Here is a 27955-nt window from a genome sequence, read left to right on the forward strand (position 1 = left end):
AGAACACACATAGCAGATTTCACAGAGAACATAGTGGGGAAATTGGAAGTTTTTGGAGGACCAGACTTCCAAGAGCTTATTAAAGATACAAATTATTAAATTCAGTGCACCTCCACATCAGCTCTATTCCAGAAGTGCTCCAAATCAGTGGTTTTTACCAATGGTATCAAGAGTAAAAAATTTCCTCTACTTGAAATCCTAAGTCTCCCTGTGGAAATCACCTCGCCCCGCCTGCTGAGTAGCGCCACCTCTGCTCACGCATCTGAGTTCTGACCTTCCTGGGTGACTCAGGGCTTGTCTCCTCGGCTCATTCTCTTTGCCAAAAGTAAATCCGTTTTATTCTCACTTTCAAATGGCCTCACTTTCCCGGGATTAACCACGATGCTTTTGCTCTTTCCTCACATCCCTGTGCAAGGCCATGTCTTTGTGTCCTGTCCTCCTTCGTTTTTCCCAATCGACCTCATTATTTCACAACCCACTCTTTCAAACAAACAAACAAACAAACAAACAAAGGTGTTTCTTGTAGGAAAGCAAGGATCATGTCCATCTCATTCTTCATCACACCCCTAGAGTTGCAGGGTATGCACGTGTTGAATAAATGAATGAATAATCAAATGAGTCAAAACCACACAAGGTCCTCTTAAACTTTAAAAGCCAAGGAGAAGGCAAATTTCATGACTGTGTGGAGTAGAGGTGGGCGTTGGAGTAGAGAGGGGCTAATTCTTCATCTGTTAATGTTAAAAATGAAGGAATAAATGTTGATTTGGGTTTTTTCTTGGAAAGAGTTTTTGGTGGAGAATTGGAGTCAATAATCACAACTTAACCCATCTCAAAACAGAAGTAGGTCAATCAGCGTCCACTTTTGGGGGAGCACCAGATGAAATACAAAATAAATTATAGCTTCCAAATAGAGTTATCTGGGATCCTCGTCTGCCTGGGCTGGTTAAGATGTGGACAAGCCATGAAACAGGTGTGTACACACTACCTTCCCAGGGGCTCCTGGTTTGTGATGCTCTTCAGCATGGGTTCTGCATGGCTTTGGCTGAGATAGCTTCTTATGTTGTGAGGCTTGTGTCGGCCTTGGAGAGAGAGAGACCCAGAAAGTGAGACAGTGAGCCTGAATTTTGAAAAGTCATCACTAGATGGCATCATGTATTCGTCAAGTCACTGAGGGAACTGGCTCCTGTGTGTTCTTAACTCATCCCCAATTAATGAGATGCCATTGGATCTTTTGGTACAATATTCTCCTTAGTGGTTGGTGACTTTCTTGAGGATTTCTATAACCAGCAACACCTAATCCTGAATCAGAGGCACGAGAGTCCTATGAGAGTCTGGGATGCTAAATATGATCTCCATGGATGACTGGGCCAAGAAACAGCTCTCTGTAAACCACGGTTATCAAATTTCTACACAGTCCACTTTCACAGGCAGACTTCAAAGACGGAGATCAGAAGGGTGTATGCAAACCAAAGAGTAAACAAAATTCAGGTCAGAGTAACACCGTACAGGGTTCAGAATTTGCGACATTCTCAGTGTCCAGTCTGTGCCTTTTCATGACAATAGGAAAAAGTCAGGGTTTCAATCAGGTCACAATATAATATTTGGGTTATTGTTTCTGTTGTAATTTCTCCGCCTCCTCTTCCCCACAAACCTATCCTAAATGGAGAATTCCAAGTCCATGAAAACTGTATACAGCACCGTTATACCACAGGGAATTATATTCAATATCTTGTAATAACCTATAATGAAAAAGAATATATACATGTGTAACTGGATCACTATGCGGTACACCAGAAACTAATGCAACACTGTAAATCAACTCTACTTCAATAAAAAGTAAAATAAAACAAAAGCATGGTGTCTAGTGGCCAATGCTTCATCTACTTCGGGTGCTAGAAATGATACTCATCACGTAAGCATCCAGCCCAGGCTGTCTACTGCTCTTCAAGCCTCTTGCGTGAGCCTAAACAACCTTCAGGCTAAAAATGATCGTCGCTAACATTTACTGAGCACCTACTTCCTGCCTGCCTGGTCGCAGGGCGAGTCCTCTGCGTGTGCATTTCATCCTACAAGAAGCCTTCGGGGAAGGCAGTGTTAATGTCACATCCATTTCACAGGAAATGGAGAGGCTTATTTAGAGAACACTCCCAGTCGCCGTAGATCTGGGTTCAAATCCGGATCTAATTAACCACTCCATGATGTCACTCCTGCCACCAAGACCAATAAACTCCCAAGAACAAATTGTAAAACACTCTTAGGAATTTTCCTGGAACACGACAAGGAGTTTTACAGGGGCTGGTGGGCAAGGCCCATCTTGAAGCTTTTCTGCCGTCCATCTGCCACGTGACCTCCAAGAGGCCCAGTTACAAGGCTTCTTTATAAAAGAACATGATGGCACCTTAGATAAGCTGGTTCCACAGAGTTGGGAAGTGGAATATCTTCTGCTGGACACGAAGCCCCTTACACATGCCTGTGGCTCATGTGAAGCCAACATAATGTTAGATGTAAGAAACCGGGCTTAGGTAAGGAAGTGCCTATGTCTGTACATACATACAGCACTTGACAGTTTTCAAAATACTTCTTCTAGCTCCTTTCTTAGTTCTAACAGCAGAGCTGTGAGGCAGGAGAGAGGCACTCTTAGCCCTTTATAATGCAAGTTAATAGCTCCTCGCAGGGCCAGCTTGGTCAGTAGACAACCAAGGTGGTCGTGCAGGGTTCCACACTCCAAGGCCTCAGAACCTGAGGCTTAATTCATTATTAATTGAAGTTCTCACTATTTGGGTCTTTGACTTCTTGTTTTTGTCAGTGAAGTCTAATAGGACAATGACACATGTTTGGAGGGTTGGAGTCGGGGCTCACCTACGTCCCGCCCTGGCTGCCTCCCTGCCTCCAAGTTCTTGGCCACTTTCTTCTCAGCAACCACTGCTGCCCGCCACCCCCAGCGGAGGCTTGGACGCAGGCCTGGAGAGGACCAGGCTGGATGCACGTGCTTCATACACTGAGTTGCACGGTGGGGCCCTGGGTGTCTGAGGGTCCGTATTCACCCTCCAAGTACCCGCGTGCTTAAGGGAGTGAGATCTTAAAGAGAAAATCAAAAGCACAAAGGCAGGTGGAGAGAGAGTCTGAAGAAAGGAAACAGCTCTTTTCCTGTGTTTAGAGCCAGAAGTCCTGCAGTTTCGTTTTGCACCGGGCGCGGCCAGTTACATGCCCGGCCCTGGTTCTGTGAGTTGCTCCAGATTCCAAAATCACTGCAGAACCATGAGGGGCCCCCACGATACTCTCAGTTGCGGCTGGCTAGGAAAGAGACAGCATCTGAGAAAAGAATGCCATCAGGTTTCCTCAAGCAGCCGGCTGCCCTCGGGGCATGCAAAAACCAGATTCTGAGAATAGAAATGCATTTGGGCACACCCAGAATGGACAGTCTGCAGGGCAGGGGTCTTTGTTCTGGTCCGTGCCCCACACACCAACATCAGGACCTGTCCGCTAGTTGGTGCTCAAAAGCTCTTTGTTGAATAAATGAATGAATTACCATTCAGAAACCCATCCCTAGAGAGGCTTTCTCCAGAAGGCAGGGCCTGTGTCCAGTTTCCTCTTCCCCTCAGAACTAAGGACGGAACTGAGCCCCGTGGAGGAACCCAGTTCATTCTGTCTACTCAGTCCGTGGTTATCTGACAGAACAGGCAAAAGTCAATAGGCCATTTTTTTTTAATTGAAGTGTAGTTAATTTACAATGTTAGTTTCAGGTGTTTGGTTACACATATACATATATGTATTTTTTTTCTTTTTGGATTCTTTTCCATTATATGTTATTACAAGAAACTGAATATAGTTCCCTGTGCTCTATAGTAGGTCCTTGTTGTTTATCTATTTTATATACAGTAGTGTATATCTGTTAATCCTAAACTCCTAATTTATCCCTCCCCCGCCCTTTCCCCTTTGGGAACCATAGTTTGTTTTCTATGTCCGTGAGTTTGTAATAGACCATATTTTCCTCCAGTGGAGTCTTTGCATGTTTCTGCCCACTTGATAGCTACCGGGGGCCCCCAGTAATGCTATGAGTATTGGTCTGATGTTCCCTGATGAATGACCATGAAGTGAGCGGCCAGGGTGAAGCCTCCCCAGGAAGGAACAGGAAGATCTGGCTCATTGCTCAGCCTCTGACTGACCACGTTCCTGTTTGCCTGGGGTGGAGGACTCGGGGGCCGGGCACACCCGGCCACCAGGGACCTCAGAGAAAAGTGTTAGGGCAGGAAGGCAGGAAGTGGCAGTGGTGAGCCACGGTACTTCCAGTCAGCAGCATCTCTCAGGTTTCACAGAAGGTGGATGCCGCTCCTGTCAAGGGCTGACCACAGAGCCCCAGAGGCTGGGTGCTCTGCCCGGGTTACCTGAAACGTTGGGCCCAGGGGTCCATGACGCACAGCGAGTTTCAGAGAGAAAGCCTGGCAGGCAAGCCACCTGTCCAAGCCCTTATTAAGTATATATTTCTACTGAAATACAGTCAGTTACACAGAACTGTCAGCATGAAGCCTTAACCGTGCCGTGCCCAGCTCCACAAAGAGAAGTGTTTCTCCCCAGTGGAGGCAATGACATGGTTCACCCCGGGAATGGAACTTTAAAGAGCTATGCTAAGGTCAGCTGGGAATCTAAAAACTTCATGGATTTTTTTAAATGAGAAAATTGCCATCAACTGTTCTCCATATTTACAAAGAAGGAAATAGATTAACGTTTATGAAAAGAGATTTTGAGCAGACTGAGTGAGAGCTTTTTAATGTTAAGGATGACTGATTTATGAAACACTTTTAAAAACTCATTCACTAGAGAGACAAGACACTTGTATATTCATTCAGCAAGCATTATAATAAGCCCTAAACAAGTGCATGGCACTAAGCTAGACACTGGGGCAGACTTCAAAGAAATGGGGGGCAGGGTATATAGCTCAGTGGTAGAGCGCCTGCTTAGCATGCACGAGGTCCTGGGTTCAATCTCCAGTAGCTCCATTTAAAAATAAAAATTAAAAAAAAAATTTTAACTAAAAAAAAGAAATGCCAAACAGGGACTCACAGGAGAGATGGAATTCACATGTGATACAGCAAGAAGGAGCAGTCATACCTATATCCGGCATACATAAAAGCACCGTCTCTGCGAGAAAAAAAGCTGACTATAAATTTTCTATGGGTATGCATTTAAAACTACTCTGCTTGGAATTTGCTGGACTTATTGAATGTGTTATATTGATTCTGGAAATTCTCAGACTTACCTTTTCCAATACTGCCTTCAGTTTTCGATTATAGTAATTATATCTTTTGTTCATTGCAATGTCGAAGTCCTTTTGGAGATATTCCCATTGTTTCTTCTGTTTGCTCATTCTTGCTTCTGTATGGTGTCTTGTTTCCATGTGTATTTTATAATTTTTGAATGTGAGCCCATGCTGTTTGTCATTTTGCTGTGGGAAAGATTTAAGGCCTAGTTGGTGTGAGTGTACTCAGGAAGGATTTTCTTTTGCTTCTTCCTGGCACTGAAGACGGTGCCAACCACGTCCAGTTTAAATCAGAACTCTCCACATGTGGCTTTCCAGGCCGTGCAAACCCAGCTGATATGAGGGCTGGCCAGTGGCTAGGAATACTCAGGAAGAATTTTGAAATTTTATCCCAGAGCCAAGGCAGGAATAGTCCTATCCTTTGTTCTCTGCTTCTGTGATGTGGGTTTTTGGTGTTTTTTTTTTTGTTTGTTTGTTTTTTCTTACTTCACTCTTTCCTGAGTGACTAGTTTTTCCTGGGTCTGGGCTGTGTGTATATGTGTTTTTAGGTTATGAGGGGTGTGTTCATTGATTTGACTCCCTTTCAAATGGTGCAGAAGACTTGTCTCCTGTGTCTGTCAATGAGGCTGTTTAAACAGAGCTTAGATCATCTGCAATAATAGATATTTCTGGTTTAGCCACAGAGTCCGTGTGGGCTGGCATCCCTGAACTCGTGCTTAATTCTTATGCGAGATTCCTTAGTCTCTTGCAAGCTTATCCATTCACCTAAAACACTGAATTTTACCTAAAATTTTTAGATTTTATAGCAGAAGGGTTTCGGGATTTGTAGTTCACCTTCCTAGAAGCAGAACTCTTACTCAGTTTTATAACGTGCTCTCAAGGGGTGATGCATGGATGCTCTCCTATGAGTTTTGGTGTGTGAGTATTTTTATTATTTGAAATGCACACAGGCATCATTAATATTGTTCTAAAATCTGAAGCGTGTCTGGACTTAAATTAGCTTGCTATTACACCAAAACTCAGTGGTTTTAAACAAGAATCATTAATAACCACTCATGCATCTGCAGATTCTCTGGGGTTCAGCGAATCTAAGCTGGTTTGAGAAGGGACAGAAAATAAATATGCTCTGTTGCTTGGGAGGAACCGTTAAGTCAGATGGCAAAAGTTATGAATAAAGAGAGAAGTGAAAGCTTGAGGTCACTAATATACTGTATTATAGCTTTTAGGGGATTAGTTCAATAAATCAACACATTTATTTCCTTTTTTATTGTGGTGCAATGCACATAACCTAAAATTGACCATCTTAACCATTTTTAAGTATGCAGTTGTGTTACTAACTCTATTTATATTGCTGTGCAACGATCCCCGCCATCCATCTCCAGGACTCCTTTCATCTTGAAAAACTGAAACTCTTTACCCATTAAAGCAGTAATTCCTCATTTTTTTCACTCTTCCAGCCCCTGAAGACCACCATTCTACTTTCTGCTGTTATGCCTTGCCGGCTCTAGTACCTCATATGAGTGGCATCATATGGTATTTTCCCTGTAGTGACTGGCTCATTTCACTTAGTATTATGTCCCCCAGGTTTCTCCGTGTTGTAGCAGGTTCCAAAATGTACTGCCGTTTCAAGGTTGAGTGATATTCCATTGTGTCTCTAAACACATTTTGTTTATTCATTCATGTGTTGATGGACATTTTGTTACCAGGAAAAGGGAAATAAGAATGACCTCGGTTCTTAGTCATCCAAAAAAAAAAAAAGAATTTTTGACGAGAGACAAAAAGCGTGATAAAAGCAAGATTTTTATTAGTGAAGTAAAAGAAATAGTGAAAGATGGTGCACTCCTGAGAACTGGGAGTGGGCCGATCCAAGAGAGGAAAAGTGGCACTGTTCCTTTGTTTTTCCTGTTTTTATATCCTGGTTTCATGATTGCTTGATTGATTGATTGCCAACTCAGGTTCCCTGCGCTCTGGCTGATTGACAGCTCAGGTTCCTTGTGCTCTGGATTCTTCCTTTCCCCTTCCTCTCCCCTGCCCAGTGCTCATTTCAAATGAGTTGCTTCCACCTTTTGGCTGTTCTGAATAATGCTGCTGTGTCCGAGGTATACAAATGGCTCTTCAATTTCCTGCTCTCAATTCTTTTGGGTATGTACCCAGACACGGACTTGCTGGATCAGACAGTAATTCTATTTTTAATTTTTAGAGGAACCACCATGTTGTTTTTCATTGCAGCTGCACCATTTTACATTTCTTCCAATAGTACACGAGGGTTCCAATTTCTCGACATACTCACCAATGCTTGTTATTTTCTGGGTGTTTAAAAAAAATATATATGATATATATATATTATGTAAATGTAAATATTTATTATGTAAATATATTTATATATAATAACACATACATTTATTAGTATGTTTTTATTATTATTATATTTAAATATCTATATATTCACCACCCTAATGAGTGTGAGGTGGTGTCTCATTGTGGTTTTAACTTGCGTGTATGCAATGATGAGTGATTTTGAGATTTTTCTTGTGCTTATTGGCCATTTGTATATCTTCTTTGGAGAAATATCTATTCAAATCCTTTGCTCATTTTTTAATCAGGTGATTTGTTTTGTTGTTGTTGAGCTGCGGGAGTTCTTTATATCTTCTGGAGATTAATCTCTGATCAGAAAAGTTATTTACAGTATCGTCTCCTATTCTGTGGGTTACCTTTTTTCATTGCATTATGTCCTTTGATGCACAGAAGGTTTTGACTGTGATGCGCTTGATTTACCTCTTTCATTTGCTGCTTGTGCTTTCGATGTTTTTTCAAAGAAACTATTGCCAAATCCAGTGCCATGAAGACTTTTCACCATGTTTCTTCTAAGAGTTTAATATTTTTAGCTCTTATACCTAGGTCTTTAATTTCTGTATATGGTATAAGGTAAAGTTCCAACTTCAATCTTTGCTTGGAGATGTCCAGTTTTCCCAACATCATCTGCAGAAAAGACTGACCTCCCCATTAAATGGTCTTGGCATCACTGTCATCAGTAATTGGACCATGTATATAACGGCTTATTTCCGGGCTTTCTATTCCATTCCATTGGTCCCCATGTCTGTCTGTAAGCCGGTACCACAGTTTTGATTAACTGTTGCTTTGTGGTTTAAGTTTTGAAATCAGGAAGTATGAGGCCTCCAAGTTTACTCTTCTTTTTTAATCCTATCTGGGGATTGGCCAAACTCTCTCTTGAAATTTCATATAAACCTTAGGATCGATTTTTCTATCCTAAACACAGTTACCACACCGTTAGTTCAAGGTATGAGAAACATGGGCAGATGGTGGCTCTCTTATTCTCAGGATGCATGTGATGTTTATCTGTGGCTTGATTTGTATCTTTGAATTCTGTGCAGAGCAGCTTTTGTTTCCTTGTGCTCAGAGAGAAGCAACCTCAAAGCCAGCTTAGCCATGACAGGCAGGGCCTGAGGGAGGTGGCTTGCCCTCCCTAAGGCTGTTCCCTCACTTGAAAAGCGGGAAGAAGATGAGGTCAGGGGTAGAAAGGACTTCATCTCACTTGCCATCCCTGGGCAGTGGCTGCCTGGCACCCTGAACAAGGAAGATCTCTGACTCGGCTGTTGGCTCCGTGAAAGAGGAGGGCCTGACCAGTTCGTGTCTGATCCATGGGCCGGGGTCAAAGGAGGCAGCCCGCCCTCTTCCACAGTCCAGTGACGTCAGAGGCAAAGTGAAGCAGCTGGTCTGCTGTGCGGACAGTCTAATAACCAAGGGTAGGGTGAGCTCCCTGGCCACCAGGCATTTCTTTAACCTAAGTAAACAAGTCAGTTTATGGTCTAGGCTGATTTCAACCTTCAAATGAATGTCACCAAAGAGCCAAGTGTATTTTTAGGGAACATCCCCGTTTAAGCTCCTAGCTAGGGTGACATCAACTCAGAAGCTTCCAGATGGAAAAGAATCTTCTCTGGAGGAAAGTTTTGACCTTTAAAGAGGGCTGTCAAGTGAGGGCTCTCCTCACTTCAGTCAGGGTTCCAACCTTGATAATCAATGCCCATGACTGTTAGATGTGAAACTTTGATTTGGCGTATGAGTCACTGCAGGCCAGCGTGGGACAGGGGAATACCCTGTCCACTAGCCAGAAACCTCACTGCAGCCCCCGGGGAGGGGGCTGGGATGAGTCAGAAGACAGCTGCTCCTGAGAATTCCGGGCTGATGTTTCCCCCACTCAGCTCAAGTACCTGAGGGGCTTTTTCCTTTGTTTGAAAAAAAAAAAAACAAAAACACCAACACACCAAATGGGATTTCAGAAGCTGGTTTCCAAATTGTTACCTCCTGAGTCCCTTTGGAGGGCTCTTTTGTTTGTTTGTTTTTACTTTTTATTAATGGGACCTTTCAAAATCAGGCAGAAGCAGAGAGACCAACAGACTGAACTGCCCGGTCCTGGGCACTCAGCTTCTGCAGCTGTGAACCCGCAGACCACCGTCGCCTCTCCTCTCCACCCTCCCCTTCTCCCCCCACCCCATCCCCTGGGTTATTCTGAAGTAAATCCCACATAGTATATCAGCTCATCAGTAAAGTCAGTGGGGTTTTTCAACTCCTGCCTCAGAAATTAAACAAGCTATGGCCAAGCAAGCTGGCTCTGGCAGCTGTAAGCACCCATCGGTGACCACGCCCCTCTTAGATGGCAGCTTGTCCTAGGCCCCGTGGGTGGCGAGGACTGAGCCGGGGGTGCACCCAGGCCATCCAGCTCAAGCCAGAAGGTAAATGGTCGACACTTGCAGCCCTGGTCAAACTGCAAGAGACTCTCCAATAAGAAATACTGAGTGTGGAAGGCGGATGCTGCCTTGCATAATAGGCTCAACTCTTTTTTTTTTCAAGCACCTGCTACGTTCAGAATGAACACTTCTAGATAAGTAATGTTTTGCAATGTGCAAAGTGCTTTGAACTTCCTGATAGCCCCCTGAGAGTCATCACTGAGCATGCTTTATGAAAGAATAAACTAACCTTCTGAGTAGCCAACCAAATCTCTCAGACATTCGCCAGTAAGAAGCCAATTCTCCTTCCAATGCAGGCCAGGTGTTGCTATCAGAAAACACACCTGGAAAAGCAAAAAGCTTTGTACAGTGTGAGTTGTGTGTCTTCTTCTCTACGCCCCCCCCCCAAAAAAAACCAAGAAGCAAGCAAAGAGTGAGCAGTTTTTCTTGAAGGAGAGTAAATAGGATCTTGACTCCTGAAGTCACTACGATTATCTTGTGGATGACTGTACCCGCAATTCATGCCATGGTAATAAACAGAAGTCTGGAAACATGAAATGTCCTCTGGAGAAGAAAAAAGAGAGCTCTTATAGAAAATCCTGAATTACTAAAAGCCACTGTCTCCAGCTTAGCCACTCTCCCCCCACCCACCCTCATGCCCCGTGGTCCAGGTCCAGCCCATCCCCCCAGAAGGAAGGGGTGTGTTTGGATGTTAGACAGAAGGCAAAGCCACACAGAGAAAGTCCATCAGAAGAACGACCTTAAGAGGGGGAAAAAACGCAATAGATAAAGGAATCTCAAGAGGACACAGGAAAAAAAAAAGTACAAGCACTGAAATTACATTTCCTGTAGTTTCAGGGAAAACATTCACTGTCATCATTCTATGAATCGTGTCCACAGTTCTGCTTGTGCGCAGGGAAGGAGAAGAGACTGGGCGTCTTCATTTCCTGCCGTCTTCACTCCTGGGAACTGTTACAAATACACCCATCCGGGTCTCATATCTTGAAACCTCTCAGCCAAAATATTTGTCACCCTTTCAATTAAGTGCTCTTTTTACACCGTGAAAAATGGCATATGTATTATTTCAGTGTACCAAAAAGAAAAAAGTCTACTGGACTTATGCTAATGAAGACGTGCTTCCTTGCATTACTTTTGCATGAAGTGCTTAAAATATACTTCTAAACAAACATCTTATGACATTTTAAAGCAATTTAGGGTTTAGTTTGTTCTAGGAAACGATTTCCTATAGTGTAGATTCAACCAGAGTCCATTAAAAAGTCATGGTTATTTTTTAAAACAAGAGCTAAGTAGTCAACTTTCTAAGTATCTTTGCCAAGTCATGGTTTTTAGTATTTGTTTTTTTGACTTGGCTCTTTTCCAGATAGAAACCAAAGAAAATCTGCTTACTTGGAGATACTTTTTAAGCTACAGTAAAGTTACCAATTCCATGGAGGCAGTTTCTCCCCTGTGAAGGGGCTAAGATGTGTGTCTTCTATTCCAGCAGCCCGGGGTGGGTGGGGAATCAGAGCAGAAAGGCATTATGGGAAAGTCTTTAATGATAATGGACATTGTTTTTAAGCGGTATGACCTTGTTCGCATCATTGATCCTTGCTTCCAGTCCTCAGAGAGTCATCCCTTGCTGATTTCCTTAAAAAGGAATGTCAGAGCCATCCCAACTTCACCCTCCTCGTCCTCAAAAAAACCAGTAACCTCGATTCGGTTTAGTGGTGGTGGTTGTTCTAAAGAATCTAAGGAGACATTTTTTTTCTCACACGAGCTTTGTAAACACTCACTTGCTGCTGTCCTCTGGTTCCCCTGAGCTGTGGAACCGGCTGGGGCCCTCTTGTCTAGTGGGTCTCTTAAGGGCCAGTGAGCAGTTAATGCAGATTTGGAGTTTAGATTCTATCCTGAAGTTGAGATGATGCTGACCACAAATTTATTTTCAAAATACGCCCTTGAGTAACAGTCTAGCTCTTGTTTGTTTTGACGAGCAGAGCTCTGATGACTACACAGAAACATCTCTACCAGCTGCACCTCTGCTCTGAAGGAACCAGGATAAATTTTCCGACCGCATCTCCTTAAAGCCCCAAACCAGGAAACGAAGGAGTGACCCGGTGATCCTGGTGCACCGTCTGCGATGCTGATTCCTAACTGGGAGTGAGGTCAGGCCACATTCACAGCATTTTATGTGCGTTACCACATTGAAGCCTCACAACTCTCTGAGGTCGCGATGCTAGAATCCCCATTTCACAGAGAAGTAAAACCAACGCATAGAGAGATTAAGTAACTTCCCAAGTCACAGAGTGGCCATGAATGGTGGGGTCAGGATTCAAACCCAAGCTGTCCACCCCAGAGCCCATGTTGTTACCCATTCTTCTGTGACAGCTGGAATTGAGGTGGGAAGCCCCATAAAAAAGACAGGCAGGACCCCCAGGCAGGGCCACTACTCTCCTGCCGGCACCATCCGGTTCCCTGGCCCAGAGGCTCCATCTCACGTTTTGCCTCTGAAACGGCTTACTTACCCCTAAAATTCTATTGGTTCCCTGAGCTCACTCCTGATTGGTTATTTCTCTCCCTCCTGATTGGTCCATTTCTACAAAGCTTGTTCCTAGACAACTTTTGTTATACCTTATTTGCATATGATGTTGCAAAGTGTAAACTGGAAGCTTATAAAAGCTTGTGTAAACCTGCAGCCGGGGTCCAGAGCTTGGAGTGTTAACTCCTCTGGGCCTGCTGGAGTAATAAGCCTGAGTTCTCCAACTCTATGAGTGCTGCTTGGTCTCTCGCCCGGATCCAGGTTGCTGTCATAACTGAGTTGTAACACTGAGCAGCAGACTCATCCAGCACTTTCCCTGCACAGGGGCACGTGGAGCACCGGATGTGGCAGCCCCCAATCATCCCTACTCTCCCCATGAGATGCTGATCCACACAGCGCAGGGAGCTCAGCTAAGTCAGCTTTAGAAGCCGACTCCATCCCATTATAAACCCCAGCTCTAACCAAAGCGCACAGCACTACACACTGGGCTTTGAGTCCTTGAGGCACACGGGGAACCTAACCCCCTCATGGACACAGATTGTGCTGGTGACATTTGTCTGGTGTCCACTTAAAAACCAAAACAAGAAGAGACAGCATATAAGGACACGTGGGAATATGGAACTTTTACTTTTCATCGCCATTGAGAAGGATTACAGACTGAAAATGAAATTGCTGTGACTAAGTGTTCACTGAATCATCGGTGTGTTCAGCAAGGCTTAGCATGAAGAGTGAGCCCTTAGTGGCAGGTGGGTAATAAATTCAGCAGCCTCTACATGCTGCAGTGGTGGTTCTCAACCTTACATCACACACTTCCTTTACTACAGTGAGATGAAATTGCTAGACAATAAGAGCCACACACGTCCAAAAAAATTTTAATGCATAAGGACTTTTTGGGATTTAAGAGAAATACAGAGTTTTGTTTTCATGCAAAGGAGAGGTGCCCTGTGCTCTTATGGCTGACTTCCAGTTAGAGATGGTGAGCTGAGGGTGTGTTTTAGCCTCCGTGTTCTCCTGAAGCACCACTAATATAACAACAAAGGATTTTTTGAAAGGCATAAATCATGAAGACCAGGGAAAAATAGAGGGAATTGGAAAGCAGAAAGATAGCTGGTAATGGACATAGCAGAACCAAGAAACTGAACCCTAACCCAATGCTGGGAAAAGTCAAGAAAGAATCTTACAGAAACTACCAAGTTCAAAGGCTGAAGAAATGCAACCACTGATGCTTCCGAGGAGCTGAAAACTAGAGATTTGGTTTAAAATCTGTTTAAGTACAATGAAACCAGAACATCTTCCCACTTACTTCTGAAACTCCCCTTCCTGCCCTGGCGCGAGACTGGAGGTTGATTTTCTGGAAAGAGGAGAAAGTTTTCCTGAGAACAACATTGTGCTTTAAAATTAAAATATAATGGGAGAAAATATATATATTTTTTATTTCTGGAAGGTTTTGAAGTTAAAATTGAGAAAATATCTCAGAAATTAAAAAAGGAAAATAGGATGGAAAAAACCACGAGAAATTTCTAGGATCTAATTAAGGGTCCAGAAAAAAGCTAACTGAGCAAATAAATGAGAGGATACCATTAAACAAATTATGCATATAAGTTGCCCAAGTCTGAAAAATGAGTTTCCAAATGAAGAATCCCAGGATGTCACAATAATGAACTAAGACCCATCAGCACAAAGTTTCAGAATCTTGGAGACAAGGATGAAGCATCTGAATAGGTAGAGAAAATAGAAAAAAATTCTGCAGAATCTTGAAGGGAAATTATTTCTTATGTAGACGTCTATACTCAGCCAGCTATCAATTCAGCATGAGAGTCGTCTGGGAGGAAGGAGCTTCCCCTCCCCTCTAGGTTCTTCTGGCTGGTCCAGGAATTAAACTGACATGATGTTCCTGGAACACTGGGTTCACCTCTTGGTGTGTGTGTGCAAGTGTGTGTGTACGTATGTGCGTGCATGTGCACACACTCACACTGGAAGCCCCGTGAAAATTCTCTTTGACGCATAATTCAGATTATCAAATAGGATTCTCTCCTGATGACTGGAGTCTGGCCCTGCGGAGAGGGAGCCTTGAATGTAGACAAACGTGAAACAAATATCAGGCTGAGCTAAAGGCAGAGGCAGCGGGGAAAGAGGATGGAGTCCCCACCAGGTGTGCGCCAAGAAGGCGTGATGCTGGTCTCAAAAGCTGGGGCTCAGGGAGAAGGCGCAAGTGATGAAGAAAAGTAAAAGAGAACAAGAGGAAAAAAAAGCTATTGTGACAAACTAGAAATTAGCTAAATTTTCCGGAGTTTGGAGACTTGTATTCATAGGTGAAAAACTGTTGTAACTAACAGATTTATAAGAAACTGTTCGGTGCAGGAACACCAAATTGTGTGATTTCTGTGGCTTTTCGTCATTCATTTGGGCAGATTGATGCAAACTCATACGGGTTAACCGTAGCCACTGGCATGCGTCATTTCTGGACGGTTCTGCCTCTCGTTGGGTGGCCTGGGGCATGTATTGTCAGAACCTCCATCCTGCCAAGGTCTGCTTATCACAGTCTGAGGTCTTTCCAGGTGCCAAAACCACTTCCTAAGTACAAGAAATGAGATGTTTTTCTACTTCAGGTAAAATGCACAATATAAACACAAGCCCTCTTGAAAGGGAAACTGAATAAAAGCAGGCCAAGCTGGAATGTCTAATTTAAAATTCTGAAGATAACAACCCCTTTGTCAAAATGGTCTTACCAATTACTATGTTTCCTCAAAGCACTGTCTTAATAAAAACATCAAAAAACCTAACTGGAAGGCATTAAAATTTTTTTTAACTTAAAAAAAATTTGTTTTTGTTTTTGTTTTCTTTTGCGGATGGTAATTAGGTTTATTTATTTATTTGTTTGTTTGTTTTTGATGGAGGTACTGGGGATTGATCCCAGGACCTTGTGCACAGTAAGCATGTGCTAAACCCTCCCCCCAGGTAGAGGCAGAGGCAGATGGGAGAGAGGATGGAGTCCCCACGAGGTGTGCACCAAGAAGGCGTGATGCTGGTCTCAAAAGCTGGGGCTCAGGGAGAAGGCGCAAGTGATGAAGAAAAGTAAAGGAGAACAAGAGAAAAAAAAGCTATTGTGGCAAACTAGAAATTAGCTAAGTTTTCCGGCATTGTAACTTTTTACTTTAGCAAAGAAATAAATACTTAAGGCTTAGTGTATACAAGTTCCTAGTCTCCAGAAGGGCCCAATGGATATTTTCTGCATATATTCTGAATTTTATCTTCTTTGCCGTAAATGCTAAATAAATAGTCAATGTCTCAGGAGAAGAATGTTTAATGCTAAGAAGTGCTAACTTGTAGGAGTCAAAATAGGGCATCAGAAAAATCACAGAACAGTGGTTTTGACCACACAGGCCATGGTTTGTATGGTCACTGCTGCAATAAAGAAATGCTTACTTTTTGTGTTTTTTTCCTGTCCTGAAACAATGTTAAACAATGCTTTAGGAACAAACACCTTAAAAATATATATACGTTCTCTTTTTACTATTTCTTTTTTCAAATTTTATTGAAGTATAGTTGATTTACAATATTAGTTTTGATTGTAGGACAGAGTGATTCAATATTTTTATAGATTATACTCCATTTAAAGTTATTATAATATATTGGCTATCTTCCCTATGCTGTACAATACATCGCTGTAGCTTATTTATTTTATACAGAGCAGTTTGTCTCTCTTACATCTATTTCTTTACTTCTTTATTTGCGCCCGTATATTTTGGTTGCTTGAAAACTTAGGCTAAGGGGATGGGTGAATCACATCCAAGTTCAGCTCCAAGGAAGATCTGTGTGTTTCGGACAGAGTTCTTGGTGGTGTCCTTGGACACGAGAGTGTCCTAGACAAGGGGGCATCGTGGCTACTGCTCTTTGAGCACCCATGGTCCAGGTTCCCATGGTGGGCACTGCACACAGGACCCCGGTGACAGTTTCTGTCCTCCGAGAATGCATACTCTCCGCCCTAATGGGCTTCTATAAAAGCGTTCTGCTGAATTCTGAAGATAAACCCGCCAGGTTGAAATCTTCCTGGTTTTCCAGTTACTGTCACATTAAACATCATATATCTCACTTTCAAAACTATGTATCATTTGAATCCATCCATCCTCCTCCTCCCATCCTAAACTGTGATATAACAGGCTTTCCTTCAGTGTGTTTGGAACCCTGTTGTTCTAGAAATAGGACAGGGCCTGACACCAGGAACACCTGGGCTCTTGTTCTGGTTTTGACTCTTGGTGGCTCCTGTTCTTTCAGACCATCAGCCTACCTGCTTGGGAGGTCACCTCTGCAGCTCTGACTGAACAAACTCCTACTAAATCTCCCCTCAGGTCTCCTTTTGCTTTGAAATCCAAGCAACCTTTTCACCTTCTGGCATATTCTCGATTCATTGTTCAGGGTCTTGTAGCCACAAAACAATAAATGAAACGATGCTAACCTCTTCCACTGAGTTCTAAATAGCTATTAGTTCTGAATAGCTGGTTCCAAACGCAGCACCAGTTTAGATGGGGTGCTGTTTTCTAGATTAGGGTAACTTATTTCACCAGGGCTGAGGGGTTAATGCTGCAGTGTGTCTCGGTCAGCAGAGAAAATGAGGGAAAGCATGGGGAGGAAGTGGTGAAGGCTCGGTGCCTGGAGCCCTCAGAGGGGTGAGCAGTGGTCAGCGCAGGTCCAGGGAAATTTCCCTCTCTGGCCCCGCAAACAGGACAGCACGCTAGAGGGATTCCCCAATACCCCTTCCGAGAGTGCCTGGGGGACCCTCTGCAGGGACTGTTTGTGCCTTTGACTGACCAGGTGGTTTGCCTCACGTTGCCAGTAAGCTGCTCTCTCTCTCTCCCTCCTTCTCTCCTGGTGAAATAGAATTGCAGCTTTTCAAGAGGGAAAACTTTGAACAAAGTTTGGTACAAATTCCCAAGCTCATCTACAGATACACTTTCAACTTTTAAAAAAAGGGAGCAGATTAGACTTCCAGGGCAGCAGGGGGTCGACAGGCTGGCATCTCTCATAACTGTTCCAGGGACCTTTCCGTGTACTTCAGTTAATCAAACAAAACCATTCCCAAGTTACACCCAAGTTCAACATTTTATACTCTGAGGAAGTCTGAGGATATAGACTAGCGAGCAAGATGCAGAAAAGGGGAATCCGTAGGACCTGGACAGGAGCTCCGAGCCAGCCAAGTGCCAGCCCCAGCCAGAGCGACAGGTGCCTGGAAGCAGTTTTCGCCAACCTGCACTGGGGCTGGCAGAGGTCTGAGATGCAAAAACACCACGGCAACTTTTTCACCCAGCACCAGCCTTACAGATGGGTGGGGACACAGTCGCCCACACAGGGCTTGGAAAGGATAATGGTTCCTCTGTTTCCCCCACAGAACACCTTCCCTACAACGCCTGAGGTTTCACCACCCATCCCTTGTCAATCCCCTCTAGGCCAGCACTGCCCTCTCTCTAGTTTTCACTCAGATGTTACTCTTGGGAAATATCCGACTCCCCCTCCCGTCCTCTTCTCTGAAAAAGTCTACTAAGTGGTGCCAGGAAGCGGGACAGATCAGCGAGGACAGAGACCAGACAGGAGGGGACACGGTCTCTCAGGAGGGGAACCCTTTTCCTGCGGCACAGATCTGCTGGGCCCAGCCCCCGCCCGTATCTTCCTTTTCATATTCTTTTTCATTATAGGTTACTGCAAGTTACTAAATATAATTTCCTGCACTTATAGTTTAATAGGAGGCGGGAATTTAAAAAAGCCCACAACTCGAAGAGGTTAAGGGATGCTGGCGTCACGCAAATGACCCGAGAGCAGGGCTCCTGCCCTGTTAACGTCGTCTGTTAACGCACTATTGGCAGGTGTTTTGGGTTATTTCACTTATAAGTGCTCTCACCACACAAGGCCGATTACATAATATAATATGGTAATCGTGCCTTAATTTTGTATAGTAGTTTGTGCTTTTAAAAGGAAAGAGATGTTTCTTCTTCCCTTTTCCTCCATGTGGAATGGAGATGCAATCTTCATCAATCTCAGCAAACAAAACAAGTCCTCACCATCTGAGTCTTTTGAATTCCTGCTACTCAATAAATGACAACTTTTGTTCTTTTTTGGTACTGCCTCCCGGGTCCTCTGTCCCTGCAAACTGTGCCTTGAGCTTTCATAGCCCTATTTTCAGTTCCCTTTCTTTTCACCACTTCCTCAGGGTCTGTCTGTCTTTCTGTCTTTCTTTCTTTCTTTTCTTTTCTTTCTTTCACTCAGGTTTTGGCTTCATTTTTCTATTTCAATGTTACTCCCCATATTCCTGCTTTTTTCTCTTGATTTTCCCCCCTCGGTTCTGAGATACTTATTTCTTTATCAATTCACTGCAGACACATTATGTACTTGGCACAGTAATACGGCAGGCACGTCCTTTCCTTAAAGGCCTGACAGTTGCAGGCAGGTGATGAGTAAGCCGATCCTGTCACACGGTGGGCGTAGACATTTATTACACTAACAACAGCTCCTGGTAGGCAAGGAGGCACCCTTCGCCCCAGGGAAATTGGGTGTGTTCTAAGCAGCCAAGAACCACATGGATTGCCTCACCAAAGTATGTTCTTATATGTGCCTGGAAAAAGGAATTCCATGTTATATGAAAAAAACTATCATAATCAAATTTACTCAGAAAATCCTGGGTTAAACTGATTTTTCACTTCAAGGTTTCTGAAGCCCTTTACCATTCTGGTTGACATGGTTCATTCCCAAAAGGAAGGGCTTCTGGGAGCATCTCACGGACCACTGTGATCTTTACAATGCACTGAGAGCTGCCCTGAGAACCAGGCCACCCCGCGTTGTCACTGCACTGCAGACATGCCACCGCCTGGCTGCGTGGACCTAGCAAAGCCACTCGGCCCCCCTGGATCTCATTTCCTTGTCTGCCCAAGTTAAGGGGTTAATGTAAGTTGATCGTATTTTTAGAATTTGATGTCTGTCCCAGAGTCAGAGTTGACGGTGACGTTGAATTTCTCAGGATCAAAAGCATGAATCCTTGGGAGGACCTCAGACAGCAGCTTCCTCAGAGGGTCCACTGTGTCCGTCTTCTCCCTTTGACCCAGACCTGAGTCCCGAGCTCGTTCATCGTCAGCTCTGCCCGGCTCTGGTCCCTGGGGATGACGCCTGCTGACCTGAGTGCCTGCAGCAAGTCACTCAGCCCTGGAATCTGCCCGGTCTGGCTCAACCTCTGTGACTCACCCCTCTGCATCCGTGACACCTCAATATTCTCCACAGTCATCCCCGCTGTGCCAGGGACCACACATCCCTGAGGGCCTGAGCTCACCAGGCTTCGCCAGCAGCTCCACCCACCGTCCTCAGCAGTTTTCTCTGGCTGCTGATTTTGTTTTCCATATCATTTTGTTTATTCCTTATATCTTCCTCTTTTGCTACCACATGGGACAGCAGTTTCATTTTTTTTCTCTCTCTTCCCCAAACTGCCTCTTCCCTCCTTCCTGCCCTCTCACGGCTCTCTGCGGTTTCCCTGTACTTTTTCTGGGCAGAGGTTACCATTTTCCCTCCATGCTGGGACCTTGAAACCCCTCTCTCCCTTTGACCGTGACACAGTGGCAGGTTAGCTGCTCACTGGGGTGACTGAGGAACTGACCACCCAAACTCAGATAGCTGTGAGTGGGAAAGAGGGTGCTGTTAACAATTACACTGAAACAATGGGTGTAAATCAGGGCTGTTGCGAGCGGGGTTTTATGGTCACCCTATTGTTTGCAGACATATGATTTACTATAAGGCTGACAGTTCATATAATTTTCTTTTATGAGTTGCGTTTACGTCCTAATCCTGCAGATCTGAAGCACTATTCCTGATGCATGGCATCTTGACTCACATGTATTGTCTGTCTCTGTCCCCAGATCAGCCAAGTTCATCCTCTAAATGATGAGCTCCCTACCTGGGTGGGTAAACCTGCTGTCGTACTCATGGTCGTGGTCTCTGAAGTTGGCGTTCTGGTAACCACAGCATCCGTGTCCCTGCCGTGCCCCTGCCAGCCCTCCCTAGCCTTCTCTGGTACCTCCTTCATCCACCCTGTCCCCGCTTTCCAGCTTCATCTGCTTGTCTTTCTTTCACAGCACCTACAGCAGCGTTCCCCGGGATATCCCCTCGGTCAAGAGCAAGAACATCTGGGCCGTCAACATCCAGACTCCGACGAGCCTGCTTCCTCGGCAGCTAGGTTCTCTCTGGCCAGTGCCCGCGCTGATTTCACCAGCCTCTGCGTGTTGTTTTGATGGTAAAGGATAGAACCGCAGCTCAAGCTAGTTTAGCTCCAGAGGGGAACTCACTGACTCAAGGATCAAAGAAAAATGTTCACAAAGGGACATGCAGGAATGCAGCTGAGCCCGAAGAAAGACTGGAGCCAGAGACCTGAGCACCCAGACTCCGCACATCCTGTCTGGGGGACATCAGCTTGAGGCTCCCTCCTTGATGACTGGCATCACCACATGCCAGGAAACATGGTTTCTAAGCTCCCAAGTTCCCCACCTTAGTGTTGTGTGTGTGTGTGCGTGCACACGCACGTGTGCATGTGCGCTCATGTGTGTGCAGCCACAGCTCTGTGTCCGTCCATCCCTACGTGTGAACTTGGGGCATGACAGCCAGGAGCCCCTGAGGTCACACTTGGCTGGGAGGGCACAGCGGGTCTGGGCATACCTCCCGGTGCTGCCAAGTGGTGGTGAGACCTCTGCTCAGATACAGGCCAGGGGTCGCCCAGCTGCTTGGTTATTAAGGCAGGAAACAGATTTACTGGTGGAATATGTACCCTGGTGCCTTCTGTTGCCCTTTCAGATGCTTCTGCCAGGTTTTGTTGATGCCTGGGTAAGGGAGAATTCACTTTGTTTCACTGACATGCTTGGTGAATGTCTGATGTACCTTGGTCCTTTTGCACTGAGATAACTGACTTCACGGCATTGGGTCCCCAGTCAGAAAATCCAGGCAGGAACCAGCTTGGATTGACTCTCAGGCCCTAAGTGGACAGCCAGAAGGGCCAGGCTAGGTTCCGGGAGGGTGGATGTCCTGGCTCAGAGTTCCTCCCTACGCCCTGGGGTTCCTGGACCCTGCACTGCCCACCTGAGGAGGGGGGCAGCCCGTCCAGCATCTTCCACCTCTCACCTCCTAACCTCTGGGAGGTGTGCCTTCTCCTGCTGAGCGCATAGCACTCTATCAGTAAAAATCGCTCTAGTTTCCTATTTTGTTATTGTTTTGTTCGTGATTATCAGCTGCTGGTGACGTGATGTTATTTTAGGAAGGTCCTTGGGAGTTGTCATTACATAACTGCCCAGCCACCGCCCAACAGGCCAGAAATTGTCGGGGACACTCACCTCCACCCAGTTATTCTGGCGCAACAAACAACTGCTCATCATCCCCGGGCCCGTTTCCCCAGTTCCTCCCTCGCTAAGCCGAGTCCCTGGCTGGCTGGCTGCGTTAGTCACGTGTGTGTCAGCTCCCAGCTGAGTTTCACCACGTGGGGAGGTTTATTTATCGTGGTTGAAATCCCAAGTTTCCTTCACCTTTGACACCTTTCTTTTTGGGCACCTTAAACTTTCTTCCAGATGAGATATGATGCTCCTTTAGTCAAGCTGAGTGTCGCCTTCTATGAATTTCTCTTGGGGTCTTTTTCTAAGACTTTGTTGCCCGTGTGTGCTAGATCCACAGACCCGCACACGACGCACCCACCACCTCCACCTCCGTCACCTCCACTTGGTGGACTTCCCCTCTGTCCCCCTCCCTCCTTTGCTTTACGGATCTAAACCAGGCAAGCCCATCCTCGTCCTGGCAGAGACTACCTGCTCCTTCCTGTCCCTCACTCTTCGCACGGTTTTTCCCAGCCCCTTCTTCGGCACCCCTTCAGTTCCTTCAACATCCCTGTTCCTGCCCCAAACCTGTCTTGCAAGCTTTGCCCTCTTTGATCCACAGAGTGGTCCCCTGCCCGCCTCTGGGCAGGTGCTACCAGGCCTGAGTTTCATTTCCCCTCTTGCTCTGGGCCCACCTCCACTGTGGCCGGCATGCGGGTAGTTTATATAAATGTCACTTCCCTCCACCAAAAGATTACCCTAAGCTTTTTTTTTTTTCTTTAAACTCAAATCACAGATACAGGCTCTATGCTTGAAACACCATTCTTAACTGCACAATTGAATTCAGACAGTTTCCTATTTTCAGTTGCATTTTTTTAATTTTTAATTTTTATTTTTTGCCAGGGAAGGTAATTAGGTTTTATTTATTTATTTTAAGTGGAGGTACTGGGGATTGAATCTAGGACCTCGACCATGTTAAGCATGCGCTCTACCACTGAGCTATACCCTCCCTGCACATTTTTTAAATAAAACTTATCCTTTGTCATTGTATAAATAATACATGTTTGCAACAGAAAATTGGCAAATAAAATATTAACACTCGGTAGGTTCTTTCTGTTGTTTTAAAAGGTGTGGTTTTTTAGAAATATTTGCAATCATATCACACATACCGTTGTGGATTCTCCTATTTTCACTTAATATTAAAACTCATTCATCGACTCACTGAGTGTTTGTACGTGTGAAAGATTGTATCAAGCTGTGGGGATGCAGTGTCTTCCACCCTCCTGGAGCTTGATCCAGTGTCAGAAGTAACGGGGCAGTCATGAGACTGTGCAGAGAGAGCACATTTCTAGGTCCCCAGTCCAGCCTTGGAGGGGGTGATCATGGAAGGTTCCCCCGGTGAAGTGAAGTCCAAGTGAAAGGTCTAAAGAATTAGCAGGAGTTCCCTGGCAGTGGGGAAGGGAACAGCAGGCACGCAGGACAGAGGCAAAGGGGGCGAGAGAAGCTGAAAAGCTGATTCTAGACAAGCAGCAAAGGACCATGTAAGCCAGGCCATTGAGTGTGTATTTTTATCCTAAGAGGAACAAAGACTTCCTTTTGAGCATAATCAGGTTTTCCTGTAAGACAGCTGTAGCTACAGTAATGAAGTAGGGATTAACTCCTTTGTCTAATTATTGACTCTTCACAATATATTTTTTTATCGATAACATGAGATTCATAAGTAGAGTTCCCATGACTGACTTAATCACCTGCTGGCTGTTACTGGTCTTTCACAGCTGTAAATAACGTTGCAGTAAACCTGCTTCTCCTGGGCTCTCCTCTGCACGAGCTAAAACCCTCTCCGGGTCCTAATTCTATGTAATTAATCCTGTGTTTTCCTTGTTCCAATTCTAGTTCATACTTCATGCCTCCAATCCAAGCCCTCAACTGGTCTACAAATAGAGCAAGGCCTGTCGGGACTAGTAGCTAAATAGGAGGCCCCCCCGGGCATGACTGCCAGTGTTCACCTGCCCCTATCCGCTCCCAGACTCCCCCAGGAGCACTCAGCATCGCAGCAGGGACACTCGGCGCCATGCACATCATCAAGAAAGCCCCCTGGACTGAACTGTGAGCTGGGAGTCCGACTGGGGAGACACCATAGTGATAAACTGACAGGGTACCCGCTAACCGAAAATGTACTGAAAACTCACATCAACCATTTTCATACACTTCTTCTTTTTTCTCGGACCTTTTTTTAGTTTTCCCAGCCAAGTTCTTAATTACCATCAGCGAGTGTAGAAGAGGAAGGAAGCGAATACCACCCTTTGTGACTTGTTGGGCTATTTTAGGTCAGATGCGATGGGTCCACCATGGAAGCTGTGAACAGAATGTTCTGTTAAGCTTCACACCAGAGTCATAACTTGCTAAGCCTCATTTCTCTGGTTTGGGCATCAAAGAGCCAAAACTCGTGCTGGCGGTGCTGTAGCTGACTAGGGACCGTGGCGCCCCTCCTCCTTTGCGTCATCCCCTCCTCCTGGCAGCAACTTGTGTTACTCTGTCAGCTTTCTTGACCTCGTAGCTTCCTCTCAATTTTAATTTTATTCGTTAAGGAAACACCCTGTTTTCATGGTTCACAATTTCTTGCTAACTAGTCTGTGTACCGCTGAGACATTGAAAGCCATGCCAACGTTTATAAATCCTCTGGAAACCTTATACCCATACACTACACCATCCTTGTGATGTTTTCTGGGTGTATTTATAAATCACGCTAAGATCCCACGTGCTCCTTTGTGCAGAAAGGGAACTGCCAGATAGAAGAGGCTTGCTTTCACTTATTCATTCGTTTGTTTGTTCAAAAAATGTGTCTTGCAACATTGTAAACTGACTATACCTCAATTAAAAAAAAATATGTCTCAAAGAGCCCACTGTGAGTGAGCATGGGGATGCTGGTCTGCCAGCATCTGGATACCCTGAGGCAGGACACCGGTCCCAGCTCTCGCCTCCAACTTCGAACAAGAGTTAGGAAGTTATTCAGTGTTCTGAGCAACTTAATGAAAAAAGTCCCCTTTGGCTGACTTGCAGAGAGGTGTGACTGTCACAGGGGCGCACCTAACATAACCTCCAGAGCAGATCACTTTTTAACCCTCCTTTTCTCTATACGGCAAGATTTTTTCAGTCGTGATCATGAAATAAAATAAGTTACAGTTACGACCAGAAAAGAAGCGGAGACAAGTGAAAACGTTCTTATATTGAACTTCAGCCACACAGTAGCCATGCCAGTAGGAAAAACTAAAATTGAAATGAACATGGTACCTCAAAAGAGAAAACTGTCACAGACGCCTCTCCTTCAAATCTGAACAAAAGCCGAGCCAGGCAGGGTATTCTTGGTTGTAGGTCTTTTCCTGTCATCATTTTAAATACATCACGCCACTCCCCTCTGGCCTTCAAAATTTCTGCCGAAAACTTAGCGGACACTCTTAGTGTGGCTGAGTTCTCCATGGGGCTCACTTTATAATTAGTTGCCTAAGCCGACTACCATGCCTTTATTCATAAGTAATGACTCCATTTTTATGTGGTACTTACAGCAGTCAGTTCATAGAGACAGAAAGTAAAAGGGTGGTCACCAGGGGCTGGGGGGAGGGGGGACAACAGGAAGTTACTGTTTAATGAGGACAGAGTTTCAGTTTTGCAAGATGAAAAGCGTTCTGTGGCTGCGTGGTGGTGATGGCTGCACAATAATGTGAATGGACGTAATGCCGCCAAGCTGCACACTTAAACATGATCAGAATGGTCAATTGTACAGTTTACCACCACTTTTAAAAACAGCTAATTTTTTAAAAAAGATAAATAATTAAAATATGCCGACTTTCAGCTTGCATATGTTATGAAAAGTCAGCAGTCACCACAGCAGTTGTTTAGAACTCAGACCAACAAAAGATTTTATTCAAGGAGGAGCATTTTATCACTGACCAGGTCATCGTAGTAACAAAAGCACATCAACTTTTGTTGATCTCATTACTGTCTGTGAGTTCTCTGTAGACAGTGCCCTGCTATTCCCTGCCCCATGGAGGGCAGCCCCCACCTCCCCATCCTCGGTCGCACGTGTCAGGATCAGGATCGAAAGAGACAAGTGTTCTCCGTCCCAGCCTGTCTCAGCCCAAGCTCATCACCACCGCGGTCCCCACCCCTGCCCTGGATGACCGGGCGTCTCACCTTCCCTCTGTCAACTCATCCCCTCTCTCCAGTCACCAGAGGTTAAAACTCATGTTTACCACTAGCCCGTTTCTCTCACTTCCACACCCAGCAAATAAAGTCCTGCCAGTCCTCTACCAGGTTCAAATCCAGGCTCCATCCTCCTGTCCTGCACTCACTTCAGGGTTTCCCAGCTGGGCTCCCTGAACCCCATTTCCCCTTTTCTCAGTGGATTTATTGTTCTGCTGGGGCTGGTCTTCCTCAGTGCCGCTTTCATCTCAAGACCTCCCGTCGCAACCTCTTCCCTGCCCCACCAGAGGGAAATGGACCTGCTGGCCCTTCCCAGCATGACCCCACCCCTTGACCAGCATTTCTCATAATCCCTCAAGTTCTGCTGGGTCAGGAAGACCCCTCAAAGCTCCACAGACCTGCCTTGCTCATTCCTGCCCCTGGGATTTGTTTGTTCCTCTTTCCCTGCACGTGACAGTCTTCCATCCGCCTGGCCATGTCCTACTCTCCCTGCGAGGTCGCTCTTGGTGCTAGGTTCTTGAGCACCTGCGTCATCTCTCATCTAATTTAAAAAAACAAAAAAACAGCAGGGTAAGAGACCCAGGACAAGGTGCTCTCTGAGACCAAATGCCCGTCCAGATCCGCCCCTCCTTCCCCATCGGCTCTCAACCCGGTGGGGGCTGACCTGCTCCGACAACCCCAGTGGACCCTTCCTCTCTGGTCTCTGACTGGAGGTCCTCTAACTCCTTTGTGAGATTGCCCTGGGGTTGGCCATGTCCCTTGACCAAAAGGTCCTTTTTTCTTCCGAGGTGACCTCTTCTGTACAACTCTCGCTCCGAGTCTAGTAGCCACTTGCTTCCCTTGGTCCCTCCAGCCTGGAGTTGGTGACAGTCTGCTGCTACCAGCCCAGCCCAGAGCTGCCTGCTCATCCTGCGGTTCCCCTAGACTCCTGCCTCTGGAGGGAGTGCCTCCATGAGCACGTTTCTCTCAGGTTGCCTTGTTGCCTGGAAGGGATGCTGCAGGATTTCCAGTGTCTGCAGTGCCCAGTGCTTTTCTCCTGGAACTGTGCATCTAACACAAGTCGCACACCTCCCAGGGTCACTTGACCGCACATGTCTCCTGTCCTTGGTTGCTGACTCCTGGTCACCCCCCCCAAATACGATTGCTCTTCTGCAAACACTGCCTTCTGTCACTGCCGGGACACGGTGTCAACAATACAAGACAACAGACGGTGCACTGATCTCCCTGCCTTGTTGTCATTTCACAGAGAAGGTGCTAGATAATCTCGTGTGTGTTGGTGGAGACTCTCTGAGCAGCGATTGCTTCTGGAGACTGGGCTGGGGACTGGTCGGGGCCAAGGAGGAGACTGAAGAAGGCATTTGCCAGATCTTTCTGTTCATTCCTGCCCCGCTGTCCAGGCAGCAAATGTAACTTGGGGTTTCGGTGAGAAAAGCCAAATTAATGACCTTGTGTGTGCTCTTTCTTTCCTGTGTTAGTTCATTAAGATAGAAGCAATTGGGGCTTCTCGCTCGCTGGTCCTGTGAGGGTTCAGAGATGAGTCCACATGGGGGGCTGTGAGGGATTCAGGGAGTCCCCATCCGGCCCTTGGTTCTATTGGGAGCAAAACTTTGGCAAGACCTGAATTTCCAAGCAGAAGAAATACCTGGGGTTGGGGAGGTTATACCATTTCCTTCCCACATGAGCCCAGGAAGTTGGCAGAACACCTTGTTGGCACCAGCTCTTGCCATCCTGTAACTTCCGTCATCCTCACTGCCCGTGGGCTCACGGCCCCGCCGTCCGCACATGTGCTCTGGTGAAAAGCACTCTTGAGCTGGAAATCAGCTCCACTCCCAGTGTGCCTGACTCTCCTGTCCCTGAGAACATCCTTCTTCCTTTTCATCTCCTTGATCCC

At 45.6% G+C, this 27955-nt stretch overlaps 1 long non-coding RNA gene across 1 annotated transcript; it reads left to right on the plus strand.

Moving 5' to 3' along the window:
• The first annotated feature begins 6853 nt into the window (after positions 1-6853).
• On the plus strand, positions 6854-25968 carry LOC116661488. The gene is made up of 3 exons (XR_004317363.1): positions 6854-7081; positions 25629-25644; positions 25958-25968. It is a non-coding gene; the product is annotated as an uncharacterized LOC116661488 (long non-coding RNA).
• Positions 25969-27955: the final 1987 nt, after the last annotated feature.

The sequence above is a fragment of the Camelus ferus genome, chromosome 35 (assembly GCF_009834535.1).
Source record: "Camelus ferus isolate YT-003-E chromosome 35, BCGSAC_Cfer_1.0, whole genome shotgun sequence".
NCBI lineage: Eukaryota > Metazoa > Chordata > Mammalia > Artiodactyla > Camelidae > Camelus > Camelus ferus.